This window comes from Pan troglodytes, chromosome 12 (genome assembly GCF_028858775.2).
Source record: "Pan troglodytes isolate AG18354 chromosome 12, NHGRI_mPanTro3-v2.0_pri, whole genome shotgun sequence".
Taxonomy (NCBI): Eukaryota; Metazoa; Chordata; class Mammalia; order Primates; family Hominidae; genus Pan; species Pan troglodytes.
The window spans coordinates 66756666-66770436 of record NC_072410.2 but is presented as its reverse complement, the minus strand read 5'-3'; the positions used below and the strand labels follow the sequence as shown (position 1 = coordinate 66770436).

Genomic DNA, 13771 nt, shown 5'->3' with positions numbered 1-13771 from the left:
GTAATTCTTTGAACTTGGTTTTAAAGTTTTGGCTAAGGTTTTTGTTATTTTGTTTTGTTTTGAAATTTATTATAATTACTACTAGTATTATTTTCAAATCAGTGATTACAAACTGTCCTTTTTAGGTACTATGCGATGGTGCAACAATCCTGCTTTGAAATTATCTGCTGTTTTTTGTGTCTTTTATTATTTTCTCAGATGCACTTGATGAAAACCTTTCTACTGGGGTTTCTTCAGAGCTTTATGACTCGTTAATGCAGAAATGACAGCAGAGTATCTATTGTTTTATGTCAAGAACATTTGCCAGCATTTGCAGTGATAACAGTCCTGAGAGATACGGCAATGTTAGATTCAGATGTGGCAAGTTTCCTCTGGCAGCAGATCAAGGCCCTGGGCTGGCTGCTGCATTTTCTAAGGGAGGCCTCAGCAGTGACTGAGGCTTTTCTTTTTGACATCTATCTGCAAACTGCCTCCACCCCGCTGCATTCCTACAACTGATGCCCTATGACTTCCTTCCTACTTTCTTGTTGCTCATTTCTTAGTGTCTGATAAATAGGCTAACATTTCCAGTGGAATTAATGTATCATTAAGTAGATTTTAAACACAAAAACCTGTGCTACTCCTTCTTAAGAATGAGGTCTGTTTACCTTCTGAGTGGGTTATTTAATAAAAATATTAGGTGAGTTAAATTAATAAAAACAAACAACAACAAAAAACAAATACCACTGTGCTCACTGCCACTACTTTCCTTCCCTTTCTCCACCAAAACCCAAACAAAGCTGCAACAAGACTTGCCTCACCTAGGACTGACTGGTGATTACACATTTTACTTACCGGGACTCATAAAATTGTCAAAAAAGTGACCTCTGTGACCAGGAGGCAGCTACTAACTACATTTCCATTTATGGCTTCTCTGGCTGTGGTTTAGAATATTTATCGTCTCCTTTGCTGTTGGTGGTTTATCTAATGCTAAAGGCTATAAACAGACTGAATTTCTTTGACCTATTTTCAATTACGTTAATGTCAATTTATTAGTTTATTTAAATAACACAATATTATTTTGAAAATTATACTTTAAGATCCTGGAATTACTTATTTACACATCTATGCAAAGTCATATAAAATTATTATACATTGTTAAATTCCGTTATGTTTGGCTTTTCTACTTCTATGCATTTCCATTTGTCATAAATACCAGAAAGCTCACTATGATACAAAATTTACTAAAATGGACAATGATGTCAGAAACTCAAAGCAGAATACCCATCCCTGTGCAGATGCTCTGGAAAAGCTGGCTCTCCCAGGAGTGTTGATGACAGTCCACTGCCCTCTACTTGCTCCTGACTTCCCATAGTGCAAACACAGCCTTTTGTAGGTATCTCCATGGTGTGTAAGAAAAATCTGTTTCCTACATTTGTATGGGAGAATATCTGCATTAGCAAAAGCCATGCTTTATTTATAAGGGAAACTACTCAGGTCAGCCATGATTTTCCTGATAATCTAGGACAAATTACTATGGGGAGAAATTTTTTGTTGTTTTTGCATGATTATAATTTATCCTTGACAGTTAAGCTCACTTGGTTTTTCAGGCAGTCAGTTAATAAATTTCCTGGGACCTGGACCCAAGCTCTTTGGGTGGGGATGGGGGATCTATGTCTTATTTTCCCCCCTGTATTCCCAGTGCCTAGGATAGTGCATGAAACATGGTGGATTTTCAATAAATATTTGTGCAATAAATGGATAAATGAGTTATTACCATTTGCTGAGAATTGGTACCTAAAGTTTCAGGAAAAGTAGGATCAGTGTTTTACCTAATGGAGCTAAAAATGTATGAAGCAGAGTAACAGGTATATCTGAGAAACACAGCAAAATCAGTAAGATGTTAGTAAAAGAAAAATGATGTTGAGCAAGTGAGTCCAGGAGTGCAGAGGCTATGAGGTATAAAGCAGATTCGCCAGAAGAGGTGGGTTCTCCACTGCATTTTGAAGAAGACGAGATACATGGGTTGCCAGGAAAAGGAAGCTGTTTCTAGGCAGAAAGCAGCTCACATTAGAAAATGCTGATAAGACAAAACTGGTTTCCATGAGAAGAATGGCAGACAGATGGAGTCAGCACAGCTGCCGGGGCTCTGTGTGAGGAGCCTGGTGCAGTGCCTGGTTGAAGAGGATCATGAAATGCTAGATCTGTCGTGAACAAAATTCAAGGCCTTAAAGGCAGGATTAGAGAGTCTGGATTGAACAACATAAGGAGTCTCTCTGAACTATGCAGACAGAGCCTAATGTTAACATTACCAAAGAACAAAATAATAGATAGTGCTTCCTAAAATATCACAACACATTTCGTCATTCTAATACATTAACAATAGCTAATGGCAATATTTGGTGATTCCCTCATTTTTCAAAAATGTGCCCACGTGCTCCCTCCTAGTGATTTATACTATTGTAGGTCCCTCTCTTGCTGACTTTGGCACCGTTAGTTGCTTTAAATAACACAGGCTAATCTTTGCTCAGCTCTTCTAGCCTCTTTGTCACACCGACCCCCACGTTTAGGGAACCGCACATTTGATTTTCTCTCAAAGTTAATGGAGACAACTTTGTCCACGTCTCTGTGGTGTCCATTAAGTCCCTGCTTAGGCCCTCATTCTCTATGTTTTTGGCTCCTTCCCTTCAGTCTGACTCATATTTCCCAAACCCCTGACTCATGCTGCTTTCTCTCTCTTATGCAACATTTTAATCTCTGCAATGTTCTTTCCATAATTTGATAACTTACCACAACATGGAGTCCCTTTAGCATGTTTTCATGGGCAAAAATTATCTGCACCTTGAATGGTGTTGAGTACCATTTAGACTTTTATAATTTGTGCTGCTTTTGGTTTAAGAAATAATTTAGAACTACTTTTGAATAAGCCACTGTAGACTAGTGATGAGAATGCACTAGTAATAGGACAAAGAAGACTGAAATTATTTTGAATCTGTCACTCCCTGTGTGATCTAGGGTCATGGTGTCAATTTTTTCTCTTTGTTTCTCCATCTCTGAAATAGAGTCTATCCTCAACAATAACACACAGATTTTTAAAAGTATTCAGATTCTTCACAATATACTTTTTTTGTTTCCAGACTGTAAACCCCTGGAGTAAAATAACCGTATCTTTACTAGTTCTGTGTGGGGCACTGTGCATGCTTTGCAAATATTATTTAATGGTGCTATCCTGTGAACTCTTGTGGTTAAAGAAAAGATAGTGGTTAAATTCAAGTTGGTGATACTTCTTGATCTGTGTGGATTTAAAACCTTATTATACCTAGCTTCCTCAATCAAACTGATTTAATCTCATAAATGGAGTAAAGTAGAAAAATGGTCAAGGTAAAGGATTCATGTTTGTTAGAAGGAGGAGCTTCTTTACCATTGGCCTCCTTCCTCCCAACATTCTTAATGATTTAGATACCCACCTGCTCAAAATGATTGCTCCCAATCCTTTCTAGGGACAGGGTGATAAACTAGTTCCTACCAAAGTACTCTTTTTACTTACTCTCTGAAACTTTTTAAATAAAAGGGACTCACTGAGTGAAGGTCTTAGAGGTATTTGGAGTATTTTGTTTTTCAATATAATCCTGGAAGGTAAGAATTACTTCAGCAAGACCTGAGGGCACTGAAGTTTACTACTGTTTTACTCATCCAGTATTTGCTATTGATAATGATAACCTGAGTAATTAATATAATAAATTATGTAGATTGAAATCTGATTTAGAAAAAAGTGTATAATATTTTATACAGATTCATATACAAACTTGGTAACATTCTAAAATTAATTGGTATAAAAATAGGTAAATTCTTAGCAATATAAAAAGATCTATTATTTGATTGGGAAGGCAGAATTACAAAGCTTCTTATTTAATCCTAATAGCCCTGTGGAAGAGGTAGTTACTTCATCCACAGTTTACAGATGAAGAAAAAAAAGGATGTCACTGAAATGTAGACTCAGTTGAGGGAACTTGCCCAGGGTCACACAGAGCAGAGATTCAAACCCCAGATTTCCATTTTGTTTCTGCAATTTAGGTCCTGAGGAAGACTTATTTCCTATGAGTTCTGGAGAGTAGTTTTAAGTGAAATTATAGGTGTTTTTAATTTTTTTTAGCCTTAAAGATAGGGTTGTTAATGTCACAGCACCTTGATTCCTCCCTTGCGTCTTTCTTCTACTTAGAATAACATTCATAGCTCTCCAAGTTTTCTGTTTCCCTCCCCAGTTTTTAGCCAATTATCAACATTTTTTTGTCAAAGACTTTCTAGTTCCCTTGCTGTTTCTTTCATAGTACTGGAATCAGATTTATCTGGGCCAAATGCCCAGTTCTAGTTAGCTTTTCACCCTTCTGAAATTATCAGCTAGAATTCACTCAAGCTAAGCAGTTCTAGTGGAGAAAATAAATACTAATATTAAGTAACAAGAGAGAACTGTCTTAATCGATGGCCAGCAGTAGATTTATAGTTCTAGATTCTTATCAGTTCTGGCAAAACAGATTGTTAACAATTTGGTGTGCTTTAAATGATAAACAAAAATATCACCAAAATCAACAAATTATCAGCCTCCCTGATAGTTCATTTCTTTGTTTTAGAGAGTGGCGAAATCAAGTGTCCTAGAAGCCCTTGGCATTGCATTGTGTTCTATCAGAACTTTACAATATGCTGTTCTCATAGGAAAAAAATCATGCTACTTCGAATTGCTTTTCTAGCAATGATGACGGATTTGCATTGCAAATGGACCCCCCTCACGTAGCTTCCTCTGTGGACAACAGTGTTCATTTGCCAGATGATTGGATGAGGTTAGGCATACAGTTCATGAACATGGGGGAAGAAAACCAACTAATGCATGTGAACGACCAATCTGTGACTCATCTGTACTACACATAAACCAGATGAACCAATGGGTCATAGGCTGAAACAGAGGAAGAGCAAAGAAACAAAGGCTTTACCTCTCATTCTTCAGCTGTTTTTGCCCACTGGCAACATGAAGCTTATGCTTTCAGAATCTCAAGGAAACAACATTGTCTACTGTTAAATGATTGTTAATTGTTAGGAGTATTTTCTGGCATCTTTGTGAGTATGTCATACCCAGCTAAACTCTTTTTTTTTCCTTCTTAAACTCTTTTTTTTTTTGAGATGGAGTCTTGCACTGTTGCCTGGGCTAGCATTTAGTGGTGCAATCTCGGCTCACTGAAACCTCCACCTCCCAGATTCCAGCGATTCTCCTGACTCAGCCTCCTGAGTAGCTGGGATTACAGGCGCCCACCACCATGCCTGGCTAATTTTTTGTATTTTTAGTAGAGGCAGGGTTTCACTATGTTGGCCAGGCTGGTCTCAAACGCCTGACCTTGTGATCCACCCACCTTGGCCTCCCAAAGTGCTGGGATTACAGGCCTTCTTAAACTTAATTATTAATTTAGAAAATGTTTGGGAAAAGAAAACCCTGATATTTGGGATATTAACAACCATTCATCAGTCTGCTACCTTGTGGAGGTAAACCTGTATTTTGAAACAAACAGCAACATCAGTCTTTGCTCCAGAGTGGCTCAGTACTAGAAATTAAAGACCCTTTGTGTGAAGGTTTAAGCCCATGCCACACAGGCTGGAGACCTGCTTCAAAGTGGATGGCCTTGGGAGGAATTAAGATCCCGCCCTATTATGGGATGCCTCTGCACTGACATTTCAATTGTGTTTTCCTGGTTCCCGGCCACTTGATCTCTCCTCTCCTCTATCTCCCACTTCCCCGGCTCCGGATCAAACACTGGTGAGTGATGAACTGAATGGAGACTGACTACATTCAACTGAGTCTACCAAGCCCTGCCTGAGCACTGTGATTTGATTCTTGGCCTCTCTCCCTGAGGCCTTGCAGCCAGATTAGTCAAGTCTCTGGAGCCCAAAGCACACACATTCCTGGCTTATTCCTTCAGGCAAATCATCACTTGAGGTCGCATAAGCCCCTGGCTATGGCAGTGCCAATTATAACAAGCATGGCTTGCTGACCTCCTAATTGTATGAAACCAATTACATTATGCTTGTTGTTCATTCAACAATAAGCAGCTTTTGTGCCCACTAAATTGAGGCATACTACTAAATTGGGTGAGTGTAACTTGGCAATACTTCTCCAACTCATTAACTGCCTAAAGCTTTTTCAATAAAGAATATCTTTGTGCCTCTTGCCTTCAGAGAATGTTACTTTCTTGTGTGTATTTTCCTGCCCATTTCATTATATCTTACTTATGATCTTTCTGCGCAATGTTTCTCCATATGCCTCAGGGCCCTTATTTGCACTAAATTCTTTTTTCTGTTCTCTTTTTGATTCAAAATTCCAGCACAATAAAAAGAATAAAGATGTGGATAAATCTAAGTAAGTACTGACTGCCTAAAACAATAATAGTAAAGTATTTTGGGATTTATAAAATATTTAGAATTAAAATACATGAGAATAATAGCATATATAGTTTGGCAGGAAGAGGAATAGAGTTTAAATATTTTAAGGTCCTTGAATCACGCAGGAAGAGTTAAAAGTACTAATTTATCTTATATTTTGATAAGTCACGGATGCATGTTCAAATGATCTGTACGAAAAACAATAAAGGAGTGGTAAAAAAAAAAAAAACTACAAAGCTAATAGAGGGGAAAATAGAATAATACAAAATACTCCATCAATTTAGAAAGAAGGCAAGAAAACAAAAGGAAACTAAAATGTGCAGGACAAATGAAAAGCAAATAGAATGGTAGGTAGTTTTAAACCTAAACATATCAGTGGTTATAGTAAATGTAAATGGACTAAATGCACTCACTAAAAACCAAAAATTGTCAAATTGATTAAAAAACAAAACTCAAATATACTGTTTCAAGAGACATAATTTAAATACAAGGACACAGAGATTAAAATAAAAAAGATGGAAAATATTTATGCAAACACTAACCAAAACAAAGTTGGCTTTGCAATATTAGTATTAGAAGAGGTTGACTTTATGGAAAAAAAAGATTATTAGAGAATAAAAAAAATACTACATAATGATAAAAGTTTCAGTTTACCAGGAATATGTAGAAATTCTAAATTTAAATGCACTTAATCATATAGGCTCAGTATAGACAAATAAAAAAATGAATGAAACTAAAAGGAAAAATTGACAAGCAGTTACAGTAAGATTTTAACACACTTCTCCTAGTAATTGAAAGAATAAATACATGTTTTCAGAAATGAATAGAAAATGTGATTAAAACCTTTGAACTAATTGACATGTATAGAGCACAGTACAGAATACATAGCCTTTTTAAATACTGAGGGAACATTAAAAGAAAATGGCTATATGCTGGCATTAAAGTAAGTCTAAATAAATTTCAAAAATTTGCAATATACAGATTATGTTCTCCAACTACAATGCAAATAAGATAGAAACAACAACAACAACAAAACTAGAAAAAGCCCTTCTTTTGGAAAATTAGACATACTTCACAACAACCCATGGTTCAAAGATAGCTAAATTGAAATTTGAGAAATCTCAAACTGAATGAAAATGAAAATATTACAGATCAAAATTAATGGAAAAAAAATGCCAGCCCATAAGAAGGCCCATAGCCCTACCCTACCTCCTCATATCATCCTTATCTTTTTCTTTGTACTCAATTTACAAGAGAAGAAAACATAGATGAGATCTATATCTGAGATCATCTTCAGGGTTATGAAAGGGAGCTTAGGGAAGGAGGAAAAGATCTTTTTATTTTAACTTTTATTTTAGGTTTGGGGGTACATGTGCAGGTTTGTTATATAGGTAAATTTGTGCCACTGGGGGTTGTTGTACAGATTATTTTGTCAGTCAGGTGCTAACCCTAGTACTCAATAGTTATTTTTTCTGCTCTTCTCCCTGGGAAGAGGAAAAGATCTTGACCATGTATTTCCAAAAAGAAGAAATAGAATAAATGGCTAGAAATGCAAGAAAGGCAGATTTTCGCTCAGTGTAAGAGAAAATGTGGTTATTATTTGTTTTGATGTATTAGGAGATAATGAGTTTCCTATCACTGGAAATACACAAACGATTCAATGTGGATCCCAGCAGGAGGTGGGGGATTTGACTAGTCATCTGTGTTTAAAAACAGTGTTAACATGCTACATGCAAATATGACAGAGTTTTAATAATTTTTGAATCTGAACGGTGGGTGTTCCTTGTTAATTGTACTGTACAGTCAACTTTTCTCTAAGCTTGACAATGTTGATGATTAAAAATTGAAAAACAGATGCTGCATCCACTCTAATATAGAAAATTGTGAGGATTCAACAACATTGAATATCTATACTTTCTCTCATTTGACACATGGTGCACATACGTATAGCTTTGTATAGCTGTGAAGTTAACTTTTATACCTTTACAATCTATCTCCCAACATCTGAAATACTTGCCTCATGATGAAGTGTAGCAAGAAAAGGTTTCATTGTCAGTGGTTATTTATTCCTTCTCTCTTCCTTGAGCAGGAAAACAGTTATGAAATTTTAGACTCATTATTTCTTGTCCTGTATTAAGGATTTTTCAGGAAGGAAGACTCAGTCTTCATCATGTTAAGGCATAAGATTATTCCGTGATCAAAATGTTAAACTTGTGCCCAAATCCTTCAGATAACATTAAATCAAGTGAGATCTGACTTCCTGGTTTTGTTCCAAATTGATACCATAGTTACCATTTCCTCCAAGTTATCCATAAATTATCATGCATTCTTGGACTTAATTTGTTGATAAATTATGTTGACATAGGCTGTGGGATTTTCCTCCCTCTATGTTAAAACACTTTCAGTGTTGTGAAGCAACAGCATTCAAATAACTCCTGAATATTAGCTCAAGGAGTGCCTAAAGGCCATAAGGGACAAAAGAAAATCTGTTCAAAAAAACTTCTGACCCTGTGAGTGTTGCAATTCTAAAGGCTTCTCAAAGCTAGCATATAAAATAGTCTTTGGACTTTAAAATGAGTCTGGGGCATTTTACTTTACATTTCCATTGGGGACAGAAATAAGTTTCTCAGAAAATACATTCTCTGAGATCTGTTTCATTTTTATGAATCTGACATTAAAGCCTACTTTGATAAATTCCAAAATGCTGTTTTTAAAAGTATTTGTTTTCTAGCTCTAATCTCTTCTCCCCTCTCTAACTTGGATCTTGGGAAACCTGAGTAACATGCTCTTGCTTTCTTGGGGCCGTGGTCATGGATCTCCATTTCTTCTTGCGTCCTTTTTCAATTTTCAGTGGTGACTTCTCTCTCCCTCTAATCTGTAGGATCAAAGGAGAGTCTGAAAATGGACTCATCTTTCTGGATAGGATTAAATGGCTCTGTTAGAAGAGTGGGATGAATAGAAAGTTCTCTTCAATGTTTAAATACACTACTGTGTACCTATAAAGTTACATACTTGTCAAGAATTTAGAGTAGCTTAATGTCTGTTTGGCAGTGCAAATTCTGAAAAAGAAAATCTGGTGGAGAAACATGCCCTATACATGGTTTGTGTGTCTGCAGAGTACAAAGGCAGGTAGACCCACGCCAGTTATGCAGTTGATGTGTTAAAGGTTGATGCCAAACTAAGTCAATCTTAAAGAGAATTTCTTGGCATGAATAAACAGATGAAAAAAACCAAACTCTACGTTCTTAGATCTGTTATATATACTTAAAATGGTTACTGTATGGAGCACATCCATGGAGTCTATCATATTCCAAGTTTTCATTTTGAAAGAAAATGGAAAAATTGAGCAATTCAGATTGTTAATTTTAAAATTAGCCTAGGATTATTTTTTCCCCTAGAAATGTAATAATTTGTTTATAGAAACTTTTAAGTGAAAACCTTTGGCTTCAGGCACATATGGGGTTAATGTGGATGACTGTGAGGCTGCCAGATAGGTGTAAGGGGGTACCCTGTCAGTGACCTTCAATTACGAATCTCTTTTCATGAGTTTCAGAATTAGAGGAATCATAATATTCTCTAACAGCTAGTATTTTTAAGTTCTAAGTTATTTTATTTGAGATTGTATCTTTCTGTAGTTGCTTATGCTAGCTTTTTTTTACTAGCCTTATTATACCAAGAATTAATGTTTATATATAATTTATTATACCAAGAATTAGGAGTTCAGGGGAGGACTTGTTGATCTTTTTAGAAAGTCTGAGAGTCACAGAATAACTCTTTCTCTTATACAACTCACTGACACAAATATGCTTGAGACAGAAGAGTGGGTAAGATCACAGGTTTTAGAGTCAAATAGGTCCCAGTTCAAATCCAAGCAACATCACGTTTTAGTTATGTGTCCTGGGAAAGTTATTTGACTTTTCTACTCTTCCAAATCTCACTGCCACATCTATGAAGTGGGGGAATGTTCAGTTCAAAATGATACTGTGAGGACAATTAAAACAATACACACTCAAAATGGAGGTACCTGGTCCACAGTAAGTGCTCAATAAATTATACTTAACAGTGTGAAGACTTAAATTGGTATTGGGATCAGGGTGGTACTTCTGCTATATACAGATGGAAGGAAGCAAGAACACTGCAGGAAGTTGGGGTTTTTAATGTAATTTTCTATATACTTTCACATTATTAAATATCCTACCTTTGTTTTGTTGCTTAGTGTCATGTTTTCAATATGGTCTTTATGACTAACACTCAATCAACAGGAGCATCTATGGTATGACCTTCCCCTCCTTTGGCATATTCCAGATGAATGGATACAAGAACAGGCAAACACAGCCTTTCTTGCTAAAAGTTATTTCTCATTAGGAAAATTGAAAACATTCAAACAAAACAAAATCTGTCAAAACAAAACAAATCTAGTATCTTCTGCATTTCATAATATTTGATTCCATAAAATCAGTCCTGTCAGAGGAAAGGACTGTTGCTGGCTACAGGATCGCTTCATGGCAATGAAGTATTAATATTTATAAAGACTACCTAGCACACATAACATTAACTAGAGCTCTAATTAGAACCTACATGTAACTCTGAGAGAGAACTATTGTGTGAACAAGTTCTAGCTATGAAAAAGATATGAAAAATGTAAATTTCAGCAGCAACCTTTATTTATTTATTTTTTTGAGAATGTTAAGGACATTGTGGTCATCATCTTTCAAGACTAATAAAATTATCAATCAGAACTATGAAAAAACAGGGAATATTTTCAAATCTCATAGAGTTAAATGCATATAAAGCCAGGACAAGGATTTCTGGTCATTTGTTCTTAAGAACAAAGCTTAGAGTTAGACTTTAAGATGAAAATGTTGTATGCCTGACTTTTCAAATAAGCAGGTTGGCAGAGTCTTCACTAAGCAGCATGGTGATCTACACCACTTGTATTTAATGAAACATTCATTCAGTCATATCAGATAGGAGAGTTTAATTTTGGGCCAATATTTGTTTTTTAAATGCTGTGCTAGTAATATAGTAAAACCATGGCATATTAGAAAAGTATTCTTTTGGAAAGTTAATTATAGTTTCTTTGAATACAAAATGACCTTCTTCAAATGCCTTCATTATAGCTGAAGGTAAATGATATGTACATACGTGACTGTTTCTTGTTACTCTTGTAAGAGACAGTATTAACAAATAGGAAAAATGAAAGAACTTAAGGCCCAAGGAAAAGCACCATGCTTATGGTAATAGGGTGATGAATCACGTGGCTAGGCTGACTCCTTCTCTGTTGTCATCCTAGCCTATCAATCATCATCCTACATTTCTGACCCCTTCCTACTTAAATACTGAATTTTGCATTTGCCCCTGAGACCATTCTTCCAACTTGAGAACTCTGACTGCTGCCACCTCTGAAATGGTGTGAAGACTGCCTTCTATTGGTATGTGGGCCCTGGACACTGCTTCTTGGGCAGCTTCCCTGGCCCAGTGCTGAGGCTCTCTAGTGCACTCCTTGCAGGATTGGCAGGGCTGTCCCTGCCATCTTCACCTTTCTAGTGATGCTGGGCTGCTGCCAGGCTCCCAGGGCTCCAAGACCTGCCTGTGACTGTGCACACGGGTGTTAACAAAATGCAGATGGTCCTGTATGATTGGTCTGAATCTTCACTGCCACATAACAGGTGGTTCCATACATAAAATTGTCTTTTCCTTGGGCTCCATCTCATCAGTGCCATCTTACATGGCCCTCTGCATCAGCCAGGCCACCTACTGCCACGTGCAACACATTCTTGCCACTTGTCTGCCTTTGTCCGTAAGCCTCCCTCTAAATTCCCTATCTTACCAGTAAAGACTCCCCTTGGGGGTCCAGCTCAACTCCAGGTCACCACAGAAAGTAGCTTGTTCAGGTGACCTTTAGGACAGCTGTGTCCACAAATTATCTTTTTTTTTTTTTTTGAGACGGAGTCTCGCTGTCGCCTAGGCTGGAGTGCAGTGGCGCGATCTCGGCTCACTGCAGGCTCCGCCCCCGGGGTTCACGCCATTCTCCTGCCTCAGCCTCCCGAGTAGCTGGGACTACAGGCGCCCGCCACCTCGCCCGGCTAATTTTTTGTATTTTTAGTAGAGACGGGGTTTCACTGTGTTAGCCAGGATGGTCTCGATCTCCTGACCTCATGATCCGCCCGCCTCGGCCTCCCAAAGTGCTGGGATTACAGGCGTGAGCCACCGCGCCCGGCCAAATTATCTTTTTTAAGAAAGACAATTGCAGCAAACTCACTATCTCTGGAAACTCTACTGACTTGGGGCAATGGCTGCTCCTCACCTCATCCTTAATTAAAGCCCCCTTAAGGATGAAGCACCTTGTCTGGCTGGCTCAGGGTCCTAAACGAGTTTTGCTCTGACCACGAAAGTCTGGCATTCTCCACTGGGAAACTAACAGCTGGATAACCCCAGGCACGTATCAGTGGCCTATATAATTTTATAGCCTCAACTTGTTGAAGGTAGCAATTGAGATATCCATTAGGCTGGATGTATAAATTCTAGCATGTTTATACTATAAACTGGCAAAACAGTTCGGATAAATAACATTTGATGCTTCCATAGTATTTACACAATTATATCATCATTACAACACTGTCTTACAAGATTAGGAGATGTTGTGACAAAAAACGTGAATGTGTAAAACTTCCTTGCAACTTCTGCAAAGGCTGAATTACAATTTTGTTTTCAAACCAGTGTTCCAGTAAGTGGTAGCACAGACTCTAAAATGGAGCAAACCTCAAACAGTAAAAATCTTTTAAGAGTTGCAGTTATATTCTATGTGGAGAAAAACTAGAAATGGCCTGAAACGATGCATTACATGTTGATTCAATTTTTAAGGCTAGTTTGACTTCTGTAGCTTTTCCTTGAGCTAAAATATTTTCCCTACTCCTTATGTTTGATAAAAATTTAACACATACAAATGTGTTATTTCTTGAATGAAATCTATATTTAATTTGCCCCTGTAGAACTATTATAAATAGAGAATAAAACCAATTGTAATTAGTTACAATAAAATTATCCAGACAGGTTAACAAATGAGAACTCAGAAATACATTTTAAAAGTAAATGATGCATTTAATTCCTTTGTGAGCAAAGAGGGCACATTTCATGTGGATTTGCATACACAAGTTTCAGACTGATACAGGGCATCTTTCATTTTGTATAAATGGAAGCTGATTACATCACTGCTTACCACCTTCAGGATGAAACCCAAACTTTAAAACATGACTGGCAAGGCCCTTCATGATTTGACTCTTGTCTATCTTCATGTACTGCACACTGAAGTTATGCAGAACAACTTGCTCTTCCCTTTTCCCATCTTCTCATGACCTTAGCAAATGCT

At 37.1% G+C, this 13771-nt stretch overlaps 1 protein-coding gene across 14 annotated transcripts in view; it reads right to left on the bottom strand.

The window, feature by feature from the left end:
* The window catches only part of EFEMP1 (EGF containing fibulin extracellular matrix protein 1), a 63797-nt gene that overhangs the window by 22905 nt on the left and 27121 nt on the right, over positions 1–13771 (bottom strand). The gene's annotated exons all lie outside the window — the stretch shown is intronic.